General features: G+C 43.1%; 1 protein-coding gene across 1 annotated transcript in view; it reads left to right on the top strand.

The window, feature by feature from the left end:
* Window positions 1-16,658, top strand: part of C8A (complement C8 alpha chain) — a 60,236-nt gene that overhangs the window by 32,512 nt on the left and 11,066 nt on the right. The window lies entirely within an intron of this gene.

Genomic DNA, 16,658 nt, shown 5'->3' with positions numbered 1-16,658 from the left:
CTTTTTCTCTCTCTGTATCTTTGATCCTTATGACTTTAATTTGTATTCTATTAAGCGCTTGTTTCTAAGAGACATCCTGTGTGGTGCACGTTCCCGAACTCAACAGGCTGGGCTTGGTATGGAATGATTTAAGTGAACACACGGGTTGGTTTGCTCTGGGGGAATTTTTTGTCCTTGGGTTTGCCTCAGATCCCCTCTGGATTCATCCCAGAGGATGCACAAGGCTGTTTTCTTCTAATATGTCCTTTAGATCAAATGCTTTTCCCTGAAAGACAGCATGATACCATGCATCAAAAATCAAGGGAAGTCTTAGATGTTCAGGGGGGTGATGTTAGACATCAATGAGACCCTAACATTTCCTCAAGGGCTGTGACTGACAGCTTTCTGAGTTCTGTAGGAATCAGTATGGTTTGGGGCTTGAATTTCTGGATTTAGATTTTTTTTTCTCTCCTTCACCCCTTCTTTGGAGCTTTCATTATTTGCCTTTCTATCAAGATATGACAAAGCAAATAGCGCATGCCCCATTCTGATGTCTCTGGAGTCTGGCCTAGTTACAGAGCTGCCAATTTACCCTGGGCAGGTCAAGTTCTTCAGTGACACTGTGCTGTCAAGTTGCGTGTCTCCTGCCTCCTTTGCACATGCTGTTCTCTTACTCCCCAGTTCTTCTCCTGGTCTTGCCAACCTGACAAACTTCAGCTCACCCTCCTCAACCTTGCACAGGCATCTCTACCTCTGCCCTGACATCACTCTGCCCCTTCTCCCGTGGTTTCTTTAGTCATGCATTCATTCATCAACCGTGTTCATGGAGTTTGTATCATGTGTGAGGAGGACAAAATCAATATGCTCCTTGTTCTGGTGAAACTATCTAGTGGAAGAAATAAAATAAACAGCCCAAAATCCAGATGTCATCCTTGGTCCTCCTTTACCTTCTGCCCCCATCAATGAGATCTGTCAACTTGACCTCTAAAGCACATGCCTCATCTACCCCCGCCTCGATTACCATCTCACTGGGGCAAACAGCCATTCTCTCTCACCTGGATGTTGCAAGAGTATCATGGCCTTTTCTTTTCTTTTTTCCTTTTTGGTTATTGTCATTATCGTTGTTCCTTTAACAATGATAACAGGCTATTTTAGCCTAGAGCTTTTGAATCAGCTGTCCTCTCTCTCTGGCTTCCTTTTCCTCTGGTGTTTGCATAGCGGTGTTCTTATCATTCATATCTCAACTTAAATGCCACCTTTCCAGAGGCCATTCTTGACCATACCTCTGTGTCATATCATCCTTCTTTAATTCTCAGCACGTCACTGTTTGTTCAGTAGCTACCATGCCCATGTACTTATTTGTTTATCGTCAATATCTTCTTTCTAGAATGCCGCTTCCGTGAGAAGAGACCTCGCCTGTTTTGTTCCTTGCTGCATATTTATTTCCTAGAACAGTGCCTGGCACATAGTCAGGGCTTAATAACTTGTGTTGGGTGAGTGAATGAACTGGTCAATACAATTGTTGCAAATTGTAATAACAGCCATGTAGAAAATGAACAGGTTGTAGAAATAGGGAATAGCTGCAGGGGGTTGGGGAAGACACTTGTTTAGGATGATCTGGGACAGTCTGTTTGAGGAGGTGAAACTCAAACTGAGATGAGACCCAAAGGATAAGAAAGAGATGCCAAAGATGAGGGAGAAGGTGCCCTGGGCCACTGGACAGCTTGTACAAAAGCCCCTCAAGAGGAAGGAGTGTGGCATGTTTGCGAACGGAAAGAAGGCGTGTGTGGCCAAAGCGGTGGGCTAAGGGAAGAACAGCAGGAACTGAGGTTAAGGTTGGAAAAAGCCAAGAGAGCCTCAGAGGATCTTGCTGGGCATGGTAAGAAGTATGGACTGTACCTGCAGCAACCGGGAAGCCAGTGCAGGGTCATCAACAGGGCAGTGCTGTGGTCTAATCTGTGTGTCAGCGGATTGTCGTGCTGCCACACAGAGCACAGATTAACAGGGCGAGAGTGGACTCAGAGAGAACAGTTAGGGGCTCTTGCTGGTGTCCAGGGGAAGGATAAGGAATGGACATGGAAGAATATGATAGATTTGGGACATATTTTTAAAGTAGCACTTAGAGAATTTACAGATGGACTGGGTGTGGATTATAGGGTACAAATTACTTCCTCCTCTATATTATATTTCTACCATACATGTACACGTGCGTGTGCACACACATATACTGGGGTAAGAAGGACATGATGTATTTGCCCAGGGGTGGCAGCTTCCTGGTAAAGGCACCACCTCAGGCATTTGGAAACGTGGGAGGGATTCTTGGGCAAAGAAAGGACTCACTCAAGAATATACATATATATTTGTTTTTATTGCATATTATGCTAGTTGTAATTACATATTAGTTTCTTCTACTAGACCATGAACTTTTACATGCAGATTCTAGGCATGTTGTCCCTGGGGTATTTTTTGTACTTGGCACAGGGCTGGGCCCGCAGTGGGTGCACCATGAATACTGACTTAGCTTCATCATCCTTGCTTCCTCCCCTCATCCAGCTCTTGCCTTCACGTGAGTGATTCCACTATATTTTCCCCAGAATCCCTGCCCATGTTTCCAAATACCTGTGGGCATCTCCACCAGGAAGCTGGCACCTCCAGGCAATCACATCAAGTCCTTCTCACCCCAAACCCTTCATCCATATTCCTCTTCCTGAATTCCTTCTCAATCAGAGATACCACTCCCCTCCCAGTTTCCCAGACACAGGTGAAAAAATAATAGACTATTTATTATGTGCTAAGCTCCTTACTAAGTACCTTCACTTAATCAGTCTTCTCACTTAATCTTCACAATGATCTTATGAGAGAGGAGAGAGGATGAAGGAATGAAAGCTGAAAAGTCATATCACTAGTAAGTAAAAAATATACAAGATATTCTGAGTTCAAATCCAGGGTTCTTTCCTTTTATCTCAGCTGCCTCTATTAGGACTTACAACCTGGGGATAATTTTGGCCTCCTCCTTCTCTCTCCCCACACATCTCCTTAGTCACCTCCTCAGTATGCACAGCCTGTCCCTTCCTTTCCATCCCCACTACTATCAATGACTGTTGTGCCGTTTTGTTCCTGCAGGTTCCCTCCAGCCAAGCAGGCATGCAAAATGAGCAAAATATCAGAGGTTAGATGGATATTCCATAAATGCCTTAGGAGCCAAGTTGGTAGTGGTCTACTCCAGACCTCTTTTTGTGGCTAATGTAGATAAGACTTGACACATTTGTTTTAGCTTCTGTGCACTTGGTCCCTCAAAATGTAATGTGAAGTAGAATGCTTTTCCATCAGTTAAGGAACCTCAGGAAGTCTGAAAGGCTACCTCCATCAGGAACGCTGTCATGCAAACCCTACACGTACTCATAGACCTCAAGACTCAAATGGTTCACGATTCTGTGACTTTTTAGCCTCCTTGAAAGGTCTTTGCAAAGACCTCCCAGAAAATGACTTGTATTGATGCTTTGCTCATGAAGAAAACCAGTAGCATTCTCTGGCTTCATTCAAGCCAGCAGGCAGTATGGCAGTGGAAGGAATTCTTTTTCCTTCTCTTCATCTAGGCTCTGCCATTTAGGAGCTGGTACATCGCATTTCTGAGTTTCAATTTTCCCATAAAAAATGTAGGGATAATTATAAATATTTCAAAAGGCTATTGTGAGAATTAATTGTGATAGTGATAAAAAAGTACTGTAACAAGTGAAACACTGTCCAAGTAGTAGTTACTACTATGGATTGCAATTATAGGTGGGGTCAGTCCATATTAAAGCCATTTGTTCTATGGCATTAAGAAATATGCTGGTGACATGGTAGCAAGGAGTTCAGACTTTGAAGTCAGATACATCTGGGTGTAGGGATCTTGGTTCTACCATTTTGTAGTTGCATGACCTGGATCAAGGTACAGTATTTAATTCTCTCTCAGCTTCTTCAAGACCCAAATAGGAATGACAACAGGGTTTGAGAATGATTCCAAGTACCTGTTCCATGATAAATGTATAATACATCCTTTTTCCCTTTAATGAAGGGTATTAAGATAGTATAGTGGTTGAAAACGTGGGCTCTTCCACTTACTGTGTGATTATGGGCAGGTTATTTAATCATTTAAAGTCTCAAATTCCTCACCTGCAAGCCAGAGAGATTATCATTTACTTCATAGATTGGTTGTGAGGAATAAGTGAATTTATCCACAAAAAATATTTAGTGCATTGCCCAGACTCTAAAAAGCACTCAATACATTTCAGTTGCTGACACAGGTTCTGAATCAGATTACCTGGTTCAAGTCCCATCTCCTACATTTACCTGCCATGTGACCCACAGGCAAATTAGTTAACCTCTCTGTGCCTCAGTTTCCTCTTCTAAATGAGATGACAGTATACACTTCATAGGGTTGTTGTGAATATGAAACAGTCTATAGGAGCATGTGGTCCAGTGCCTGACATACAGTAAGGCTTCAAAAATGTCACCAATTACTGCTACACTATGTTGGTGTTATCATGACCTCATGTTTATTATTCCCAACTTTACAGTTATTAACTCTGTAATGTTAACTGTTCTCTCATCTGTGAAGTGGGGGCAATAAGAAGACCCATCTCCCAGGGTTGTGCAATCCCTCAGCCATGAAACATTGTTCAAATGGGAGGGAAATCATTGTCATGACGTCCAGCCTGCAGTGGTTGGTGCTTTTGCTGTGGACTTGGAGCCTCAGCAATCATGCCTCCTCCTCCACCTGCCCATTTCTTTGATCCAGGTCATTCATTTCTGTCTCCAGAGCTTCATCTGGTTTGGGAGTGACTGCTCTTCCCATTTATCAAGGTCGCTTTGAATTCTCACCACTATCTTTCAAAGCGTTAACAACTCTGCCTAAATCAGAGCCTGCTTTCCATCATCCCTGGCCCTGATGCATGCCAGATAACAGTGACCCTGGGAAAGACTCTTCCAGCAAGGAAGCAGTACACCCAACCCATCATTGATCATCCCTTCCAGTCAGGGCTCTTGGACCAGCCACCCTACTACCTACCTCCACACAGTGTAGAAAAAGCCACAAGGACAGAATTTAAAACCTCACTAAAGTTGATGTAAATTATTGGTCTACATCCTCTTCCTCCCTCCTCCCTGCCTTCCTTTATTCATTCATTCCTTTAGCCATTCATTCAACAAACATTTGTTAAGCACACAACATGGGCAGTATTGTCTAGACACCAAGATGATTAATACATGGTCCAGCTCATCAAGGGATTCATGGAAAGTAATGGGCTTTTCTTTGTCATAATCCTCTGATAATGGTCAGAGATGATTTACTGTGGACAGCTAAATTGGTTACCACCCAAAGTGAACTAACAATCTATTTTCTTATTCAGTGTATCTAGAATCAACCAAAGTATTTGGTTTTAAAATGTATTTACATATAACTCCTAATATTTGTGAAGTATAACATAATTAACATATGGTATTCAAATTGATGTTAATAATAGCTTTATGAGGAATTGTATTATTATTTTCCCCAATCTTACAGAGAGAAAGCTGAGATCCAAAGAGCTTAAGTAAATGGCTCAACATGACTCATTTAGTATTGAACCAAGGTCTTCTGATTTAGATTTTGTGTATCTCCCAAGTATTCATCCCTTTCCTCACACCTTCTGTCATTCATTTTGATATTATATACCAGAGGCCTAGACTCTAGTAGTGATGATAATAAGACAGCCAAGATTTACTGAGCATTTATTGTGGAAAAGACACTGGGTTAAGCACTTTAAATGCACTATCTCATTTAGTTCTCAGGAGAGACCTGTGAAGAGAATTGGATACTATCATCCCCAGTTTACAAATGAAGAACTGAGGCTCACTGATGTTAAATCACTTGCCCAAGGTCACAGAGCTATTGATCAGTGCAGTCAGGGGTCAAACTCCAGAACCTGGGATCTTAACCAACATGCCATAATGTCTCCAGGATGTCTTAACTTAGAGTTTTTCAAAAACCACAGCCTATTAGTTGATTATAAAGTAAATTTAGTATGTCATGACCAGCATCTAATAAAATGAAATATAATAGGATGGAAAATATCACAGTGCATCACAAAAAATAGAGTTAAGTATTGAAACTTCTTTTAGCAGGATGAATATGGGCTGTATCGTAATGTAAAATGCATTTTTTACTTTTGGGAGTGGTCAGAAAAGTCTAACAATACCTTCTTAACTCCACTGACTATAGACATATGTTTGATCACTTCAAATAGAGAAAAAAGTCACCAATAGCCATAAGGGAGGCATTGGGAAATCTATTAGGGTTCTACAGAGAAATGGAACCAATAGGATATATGTCTGTATTGATCTATCCATTTATCTATCCATGTTTATATAAAATATGTATAATATAAAGGGATTTTGAATAAAGAATTGGCACACACAATTATTGAGTTTGGCAAGTCCCAAGATCTGCAGCCAGCAAGCTGAAGGCCCAGGAGAGCTGATAGTGTAGTTTCTGTCCGAGTCTGAAGGCCTGAGAGCAAGAGAGCTGACGATGTACTTCCAGTCTAAGGCCAAGTGGGCTTGAAACCCTGGAAGAACTGATATTTCAGTTCAAGTCCAAGGACAGGAAAAAAGCCAATGTCCCAGGATGAAGAAAGGAAGAATCCTTTTTCACCCCGTGCAGGGTCAGTCAGCCTTTTTTTCTAGTCAGGTCTTCAACTGATTGGATGAGGCTCACATTGCATTAGGGAGGAGCCTTCAATTGATTGGATGAAGCCCACATGCATTATGGAGGGCAACCTGATTCAGTCTAGCAATTGAAATGTTAATCTCATCCAAAAACATTTCTCACAGATATACCCATAATAATGCTCGATCAAGTATCTAGGCACTCCATGGCCTAGTCAAGTTGACACATAAAATTTGCCATCACAGGAAGGTAGACTAGTGGGAAAGCTAGAGGCAGATGTCATATGATAACTGCCAAGCCAAGTGTGGGAAGTCTCGTGTAATCAAATGGTTCCAACAGTGTATCTCAATGGAAATGAAAGAACAGCATCACTGAGTTTTAATTCTGTGGCAGGCAGTGTGCTGAGCCCTTACATGTACATCATCTCATTTAAGCCTCTTGGCAACTTTTTTAGCTCTGTTTTATGGCTGTCCCCATTTTACACATGAGGAAAACCAGGCACTGAAAGGCAAAATGACATGTCCAAGGTGACACAGCTGATCAGAAGCAGGGCAAGATTTGAAACCAGGTTTTCTAATTCCCAGTGCAATGCTTCTTCTGATACACCCAGATATTCTATTTCATCTATTTTCCTTTTTTAAGAGCATTAAAGTGCTTGTGATAGCTTTGAAAGTGGTTAAATCAGTTTGAGAAATAATTAAGAGAGTATTATTTTCTATATCCATTCTCAAATGCAATATTGGGTCAGTTTGACCCATTGATTCTGAATTGTAACTAGGAGAATAGTTAAAGGTTAAATTGATGAGCTTGTGATTGTCCTGAAACTTAAGTACAGCCACAGAGCCAGGAACAAGCATTAGGTACTGGCCGATGACACTCAGAGAGGTGAACCTCGGAGACTTGTAGGTCAGAGGAAGTGTATATGGCAGGGGTGGCAAGTGGTTTCAATAGCAAATGCTACCTGGCCTGTGAGTTGAAGATTGTGACACCACATATGGGCTCAGCCAGAAAGTGCTGTGATCAATTAGCAGTGTCTGTCAGAGGCAGGGGACTGAGGGAATGAGGGCTCTAGGGCTGTGTATTCACTACACCTTTGTTAGAATGAGACAAACGAGGCCAGGACGATTAAGCCATGGATGGGGAGTAACTGGCGTAGGATGCACATATAATCAAAGTCTCTTAAATTTCTCATAATTTCCACCACATTTTGTTACATATTATTGCTGTTATTTGCTCACAAATTCCCTTTCAAGAAGATTCTGAGTAGAGCATTTTTCCTTTTGACACAAAGTAGGAAACAAGAAACACTCAAAATCTCAGTGGGAAAACCCTACCCATAATCTAATCTCCATTCATCTATCAATCCATCCTTCCACTCATCCAGTAAACACTCTTGGTGCACCCATGATTTCTGGAAACACAGGGATGGAACGCACAGACCCTTGCCCTGGAGAAATGTGGGGTCAGTTAGGGGCTAAGAATAATACAATGTGATACATGCTTAAATAAAAACAAATACAGGAGAAACACAAAGGAGTGAGCAACCTACCTTTTCTACCCTTCCCATCATCTAGGCTTGAAACACATCCAAACCCGATCTTCCAAAATTAGTAGGAGTGGGAGCTTGCCTGGCAGACAAAGGACCTGAGGCTTTCCAAGCAGAGGGAGTTGCATGGGAGTGGCCGGAGCAGCAAGTGGGTGAGGGTGAGTTATGGGAGATGAGAGTCCAGCTGGACTTTGTTGTGAAGGGCTTGCCCCTGAGGCCAGGACACACATGGGAACAATCCCATGGCTGGGTAATGCCAGGAAGAGTGATGATAGCAGTGACCAGGAAATGGGGTCAGTGTCGGCATCTCAGAAGCCCCAGAGAAGACAGCACATTGCAGGAGTCATGCAAAGATAAACTTTGAAAACAGGAGGGCCCCTGCCACTGGAAAAGAAGGCCAGCATTCAAGCGAGCCTGCTCTGACCTCTAGCTGTACTGAGCTACATGCTGGTCCCTGGACTTACCATGCTCTCTTTCTCTCTGAGATTTGCAGGTGCTGTTTCTTCTACCTGGTATTGTGCACCTGTCCTCCTCCCTTCCCTTCTCCACCTGTCTAATGCTTACTTATCCTCAGGTCTCTGCTTAGCTTATACAGGACTCTTCCATGCAGTCTTTCTGTCTCCCTAGCTCTGGGTTGGGATTCGGTCTCAGGTGCTTCTGTGCACTTGGGACATATCTCTGTGTATCACACCTTTCCAACAGTCTGCTCCCAGTGTGCATCTGTTAATGTTGTGTCCAAGAGTCTTGCACATAGGCTAAGGCTGAGCCACAGCAGAGACATGGTGTCTTTCTAGCTGAGGTGGTTCAGAATCCAAGCCCACATATACCAGGCAACCTCTGGAGCTTTCCTTATACTCTACAGGGCAGGGGTGGTACCCTAGAGGGTCTGAGCTGAACTGGGCAGTGAGGAGGGTAAGGTGGGCAGGAACCTGATTGCAAAAGGTCCTCTATTCATGGCTAAGCAGTCAGAGATGGCCCAGCAGGTCTTTAGCTGTGCCCGCTAACCAACCAGTCACCGGAACAGACACTCACTGGATTCTAACAAGCTCCAGGCTTTATCTCCAGTTACCATGACAACCAGGCTTCATGGTGATGGATGGTATTGATTGACTGACAGGGTCCTGGTTTCTTGGCTCTGTCCCCACTGCCCTTAAGTCATCTGCATACACATGGAACTGGGAGACTCTCAGCACCAGCCTTCTGATTTTGTCCTGATTTTGAATTTTCACTTCTAATATCATCGAAAACAGTTTCAAACTTAAAGGAGAAAAAGCTGACATGGTTTCAAAATCCTTTCCAGAGCCACCCATAACTCTCTGTCCTACGGGCAATACAATGTGGCATAGAGAACATGTGCTTTGGACACAGGCCTTGGTGCAAGTCTCATTCTGTTATTTACTTATTGTGTAACTTTGGGCAAGTGACTTAAACTACCTAAGTTTAAACTATCTCAGTTTACTCCTGTCTAAAATGGGAATGATTATTGTGCCCATTAAGATGGGTGAATATTAAGTGAGGTAACACATGGAAAATCTCTACCTAGCACTTAATAATACTTACCAAATCTGTGTGAACCCCTTCACTCACTCATGGCCTGACAGTTTATACTCCAGAAATATTGATTAAGAAAACTTATCCTCACATACTCCTCAGCCTTCCTCATTCTATACTTTTTCAGATTCAGGATTAGGAACCAAGAGCCTCGATATAACCTGCAGCATTCCTGGCATCCGCAGTGACAGTAACACATGACTCTTATTGCTGGCTCCAAGCCAGGCACTGTCCTGAGCATGTTACGCAGCATGGATTAACCCATTTAACACTCACAACAACCCTGTGAGGGAGATACTATTAAAATTCCCATCTTACAGATGGGAAAACTGAGGCACAGAGAGGTTCAACAATTTGCCTCCATTTCAGAGCCTAAATGCTGCCTCTTGTCATGGCCAAAATCACATAGAAAGACAGAGCCTCTGAAGAGCCCTTAACAGGCAACAGGAAGACATGAGCCTGCAGTGTCAACATTGCCCATTGGGAGCATGGCTTCCTTTCTCTGAGCTCCTGTAGAATGAGGTAGTCAGGGAATGATGGGCTTGGTCAGCCTCCTTTCAGGACCACCATCACATTTAATGGAAGTTTCTCTGCAAAGTAACACTAGCATGATGAAATGGAGCTGCCACTGAGTTTGGGTATGGCATACCTTGCTTCCAGACCTGATTCTTGGGCTTGTTAAGTCATGGGACTTTGGGCAAGCTACCTGAAAATAACAGCTAAGATTTGTTGAACACATAATTGTGCCAGACACTTTTGAGGGATTCATTTATGTAAACTATTATCATTCCCACTTTAAAGATTGGAAATATGAGTCACAAAGAGGATAAGCGACTTACTCAAAGTCACACTACACACGAATGGTGGAACTCTGACTCCACTGTTCACACTCTTAACCACCACAATGACTGCTTTTTCCAACCCCAGTGAGCCTATAAGATGGGTAAATCCTTCTTGCCCCCGAACATTGTTGGGAATCTTTCAATGAGATAATGCAGATGAAAATCCTTTATAATAGATCAACTCTTAATCAAGCGTGAGATATCACAAAGCTGTAATTTGTATTGTCAATGAAAGAAAGAACTGATTCTCAAAACATTTTAGAGGTAGTGTCTAGATAGGCTGGAGTCCTCCAGCTCTCCTGGGGGACTTGGCACATGCCAGGCTCTGTGCAGAGCCTTGTAAACCTACAAGATGACTTAGAAGCTTGCAGTCTGACAGGAAGAACAGAGCAAGAAATTGACAAGTACTAGAGCCTGCTACATGCCATGTTGGAGAGAAGCACAGGGATACAGTGAGGATGCAGATACAGGGCCCCTGGGGAGTGAGGAAGGGCTGCTTGGAGCTGAGAGAAAATCAACAAAAGAGGTAAAGGGACTTTCTAGCACCTGCACAGGCACAGAGGTACTCAGTTTATTCTCAGGTGGCTGGGAAGAGGCGAGTTTTAATGGATACACAGAAGTACAAAGTGGGCAGATAAGTTAGCCTACACCTCCTCAGCTAGCCCAGGCACAGACCAACAATCATCTTTTCCAATGTGATAGCAGAAAAATAGACTATTTGATTCTCTTTTCCCTTCTGAGGCTGTCTTTAGGGGCAACCAATGTAGCAAAGCAACATAGCAGATAGATCATAGCAACCTGAATGGTACTTGTTTGTTGCAAAGAGATAAATAATGCATTACACCTGCTGGTTTTCCACCTAATGCTTTTAATCTGAGGAATGACAGACTTGCTGTGTTCTGGCACCTTGGAAACCAAGCTGCCTAGTTCTGCCTGAGAGCCACACTGATGCTGCAGCTCCACGGAGGCATGAGGGCGGCAGCCCTCACACCTGGGCCACAGCCAAGACCAAGTGGGGAAACATGCAGTAGACACAATGGCCAGAGACATGGCCTCTGGGCTCTCAGCTTGCCAAGCAGACACAAAAGCAACTCATCTTGGGACCAGGCTAGAGTGGGAAGGAACCCAGCCCCCTCCCCCTCCCCTCCCCTCCCCTCCCCTCTTTACTTCCTTGGGCATCTTGACTGAATGGCATCTCCCTCTTCTCCACTCTGGAGTTTAGCCCACGTTGGCTTTTCTGAACAGAATCCTGCTGCTGGAGACACAAGTCTTCCACATGTTCTCCCTCAATATCCTTACTGCTTTGCCTGGCTAATCCCTGCTTGTCCTACTTGTCTCTGGATCCTTCCTCAGATCCCTAAGAACGCCTTCCCAGACCCTGCTGCCCTGGGTCAGAGTCCTTCTCACACACCACTGTAATTGTCCGTCTCCTTGTCCTTTTGCCACACTTGACTCTCACCTCACTGGGGTCAAGCACTCTCCTTAATCCTCTTTACTTGCCAGATGCTTTGCACACAGTAAGAAGCCATTAGGTACTTACAGAGTGGTCTCAAGTGTTCTGGTGTGTTCTTAAAGTCTCGTATCTTGGCTTTGGAGGACACCTTAGAAGACCACTGTTCTTTTCAACCCCTCAAGCCCCTCTGCAAACAGCCAGCCTCAGCTTGTCCCATTGCCTGCCGAGATGCCACACCTCTGCTTGGCTGTGATGATGACCTACCTTACGCTGAACCTAAACCCGCCTTCCTGGAGCTTCTGTCCTTTGGGTCTACGTCTTGCCCTTGCAACCACACACACAAGCATAAATCTCCTTCCTCAAGACAACCCTCTAGGGAGTTTAATCCAGTTCTACTGGTCTCTTTCAAAGAGAGCTCTTTCTTCCTTTTTCAGGTAATCATCCCCAGTTTCTTCCAACATTCTCAAAAGGATGTGGCTTTGAATGTCTTCACCCTCGTAGTTATTCTTTTCTGATTGTTCTCTATTTTATTTTATCATAGTAAAAACATATCCTCACATACTCCTCAGCCTTCCTCATTCTATAACACATTTTAAGTCAATAGTACAGTATTGTTAACTACAGGGACAGTGTTCTCTAGAACTTATTCATCTTGCAGAATTAAGACTTTATGTCCGTTGATTAGCAGCTCTCCCTTTCCCTCTCCTCCTGGCCCCTGGCAGCCACCATGCTGCTTTTTGATTCTATGAATTTGACTATATTAGATACCTCATATAAGTGGGATCAGACAGTCTTTGTCCTTATGTAACTGGCTTATCTCACTTAGCATAATGTCCTCAGGTTCCTCCGTGTTGTCACATAGTGCAGGATTTCCTTTTTTTTTAAAGGCTGAATAATGTTCATCTACGAAAGCCCTATTTTCTTATTTCCTTTTTAAAGTGTGGCTCCCGGAACTCTGTACCAAGCTCCGGGTCTCTCTAACCTACAGAGAGGAGGGTGAGATTATTCCATCTTTAGTTTACTGATTATAATTTTGACCTGGTTTCATTGCCCTACCATGCTGGGAGTAATCTAAAACTCTAAGACCTTTTCTCTTGCTCTAACTAAGCTGTGTCCATTCCTCACTGTGCACATGCATTTGGTATTTTGTCCCCAGGGTAGGATGTTACAGCTTTCTCAAATGATTCTCATTTTGTTATGCTTCGTCTGTATATCCATCTAGTTGAGTGAGGAAACTTTTGAATCCTGATTCTTTACCTGAATTATCCTTGGCTTTTCCTAGTTCTTATTCTTGGAAGATATGATGAGCCTGGCTGCTAAATCCATATCTAAGGCACTAACTGAGATAGGGTAGGTAGCAGAGCCCTGTGGCAAGCCACCAGAGATTCTCTGTAGGACCATGATACTCAACATCTGGTCCAAGATCCACTGCATAGGAATTATCTGAGATACTTGTTTAAAATACAGATTTCTTATGTCTTGGACATATAGAATCAGAATAAAGGTGGGGTGTGGTAATCTGTATTTTTTATAAGCACTCCAGCTGATCTTAATGTAAAGTCAGATTCTGGAACGATCAACTCCAGAGTTCTCTGAGTTCAAAAGCCCAAAACAAACTCCAGTTTGAGCTGGTCCAAATTTACTATCTAAGGAGTCCAGCCTGAGGGGATGGGGGTGGAGCAACAGCAGAGGATTGCCTGGTTATGAACACAGGCTACCCACGCTACGTCCCCATCTAGGCACGGTCTATACAATGTCTCCAGACTTTTCTCTGCTTCTTCCAGCCCATCAGCCCCTACTCATGCTTTTGTCTCCCTGGTTCTATTTAAACTCCTAGATTTTGGTACCAGGTTTGACTTTCTCTGCCCCCACCCCAGCTTCAGGATACAAATTAGTATTCTGTTAACACATTGCTCCAAACCTGCTAGCTTCTCCATGGCAGGACCTTACTTATTCAGATTCGTATAACATTCATATTAGTTTATCCTCAAAATGTCTACATTGCCCAAAACATGATGTGCTGGGGATGGAACATCGCAGGTGCTTACTGAATTTTTCTCAGACAGCAGAATTCTTTAGTCTGGGGCAATAACTAGGATTAGTGAAAATACCACAGGGTTCTGTGCAACACAGACTTGAGTGTGAATCTCAGCGCTACCATTGTTTCACTGTATGGCCTTAGGCAAGATAAGTAACCTTTATGAATCTCAGCCATCTCAACTATAAATGGGAAGTATGGGCTAGGTGTCCAAGGACACTTTGGCTCTCAGGTTCTATGATTTGTTTATAAGTCACACACTCCCCTTGCTGGCTGGTACTCTACTTTGGGATCATCGAAAGGCAATTCTTCGCAGTCAAGTCGCACTACTCAAATCAAGCTGAGATTCCCTTCACCCAGCAGCACGTGACAGGCTGTCGACAGACTCTTCATGAGCATAATCACTCCACAGGCATCCTTCAGCCCCATTAATCAGCCAGTCCTGTCACTTTAATTCGGCAGCACTCCACCACGCACCTAAGTAATCACTCTGGCTTCTGCCCATGAATTCTTTTCATCCACTTTTGTTTATCACTGTTGAAGCATTTTTTAATCAAAACAATTAAATATGCTAAATCTTCCTCAATTAGTAATGCATTAAAAATTAAAAGTGCATGAATGGAAATGGCAGAAGAAGCCTTTCGCTTGGTGCTGAGGGCCAGCTCTCAGGGCATCACTCCTCCTGACACTTTCAGCTCTAGAGTTACTCAGAAACCAGTAGACACGCAGTCACAGACAGCTTTGGCTGAAGGGGGGGCCTTGGAGCTGACAACCCCTTCTTTCCATAAATGGGAAACTGAGGCCCAATGAGATCATGGGCTTTATCCAAAATCATAGAGGTTGTTAGTGACTGGGATTTGTATTTAGGATTCCTGACGTCTAAGTTTCCCTTATCAAAGGACTCAGGGCATTCATTTATTCACTCATTTTTTTACATTGATCAGTTATTTATTCTGAAAATATTTGCTGAACTGCTACTTCATGACAGACACTGTGTTGCTATGCTGGCAAGACAATGGTAAATAAGATACAAGTCCTTGACCTCATGAGTTTGCAGTGTAATGGGGATACAGGCAAGGAAACTTTGATACTCAATATGCCCTTGGAAATATTGAAGCTAATAGTTAGCTCAACTGAATGACAGGCCTAAGTTATATTTCCTTTGTGGTGTCCAGAATAACTCTGTAACTGGCAATAATTATGTTATAGTTGAAGTTTAAAAGGAATGATGTTTCAAAATGCAAACTCTAGTTTGCTCTATTCAGAAGACCTCCTTAGCTCCAGAAAAGGCTGAACTTTGTAGCATGGTCAATATCTCTTTTTTTTTTATTATTGTTTATTTCAGCTTATAATGGGGGTACAAAAGTTCAAGTTATATATGTTGCCCATGACCCGCCCATCCCCTCTAGTCAGAGCTTCAAGCGTGTCCATTCCCCAGACAGTGCGCAACGCACTCATCATGTAGGTATACACTCATCCCCTCCCCCAACTCCCCACCTCAGTCCGATACCCAATTGGTGTTATTCCCAAATGTGCACTTAGGTGATGATCAGGGAAACCAATTTGCTGGTGAGTACGTGTGGTGCTTATTTTTCCATTCTTGGTATACTTCACTTAATAGAATGAGTTCCAACTCTCTCCAGGAGATCAAAAGGGATTCTATATCACCATTATTTCTTATAGCTGAGTAATACTCCATGGTATATATATACCACAATTTACTAATCTACTCATGAATTGATGGGCATTTGGGTTGTTTCAAAACTACAATGAGATATCACTTAACTCCAGTGAGAATGGCCTTTATCAAAAAGTGCCAAAACAATACATGTTGGCGTGGATGCAGAGCAACAGGAACACTCATACACTGTTGGTGGGACTGCAAACTAGTGCAACCCCTGTGGAAAGCATTATGGAGATACCTTAAACAGATTCAAGTAGACCTACCATTTGATCCAGCAATCCCATTATTGGGCGTCTACCCAAAAGAACAAAAGTCATTCTATAAAAAAGACACCTGTACCCGAATGTTTATAGCAGCACAATTCACAACTGCAAAGATGTGGAAACATGGTCAATATCTTGCTCCAATCTTTTCTAGCCTCATCTTGCCAGGCAGACCTCAGGTTAGAAACTCAGCTCTGTTCATTTACAGGCTGTGTGATTGAAGCAAATGGTGTCACTGCTTTGAGAATTATTTTCCTCATCTGCCAAAGTGCAGGTTCCTTAGTGGCTTCTCAGATTTAGCCAAATACAGAGATGGATAATGAGGGCCTGACAGTCCTTATGGGGTCCAAAAGGCAGGCAGACTTCCCATGGTGACCAATCCATCTTCTAACAGGACTCTGGCCTTTCTGGGTGCAAACATGACCTGGACAAAAGGACTTGTGATGAATATGATCATTCAAGCACAAAGAACATGTAGATCTGAAGGAAGATAATTATTTTGATCCAAAAATGCTTCATGGAGTAAATGACATTTGAACAGGAGCCTGAGTAGATTTTGGAAAGATGGTGAAAAGGGAGGGAGTAAGGGCATTTATACTGAGGAGCAACATGTG

This window comes from Lemur catta, chromosome 3 (assembly GCF_020740605.2).
Source record: "Lemur catta isolate mLemCat1 chromosome 3, mLemCat1.pri, whole genome shotgun sequence".
Lineage (NCBI taxonomy): Eukaryota > Metazoa > Chordata > Mammalia > Primates > Lemuridae > Lemur > Lemur catta.
The sequence above is the reverse complement of the archived record's forward strand: the minus strand, read 5'-3'. Positions and strand labels throughout refer to the sequence as shown.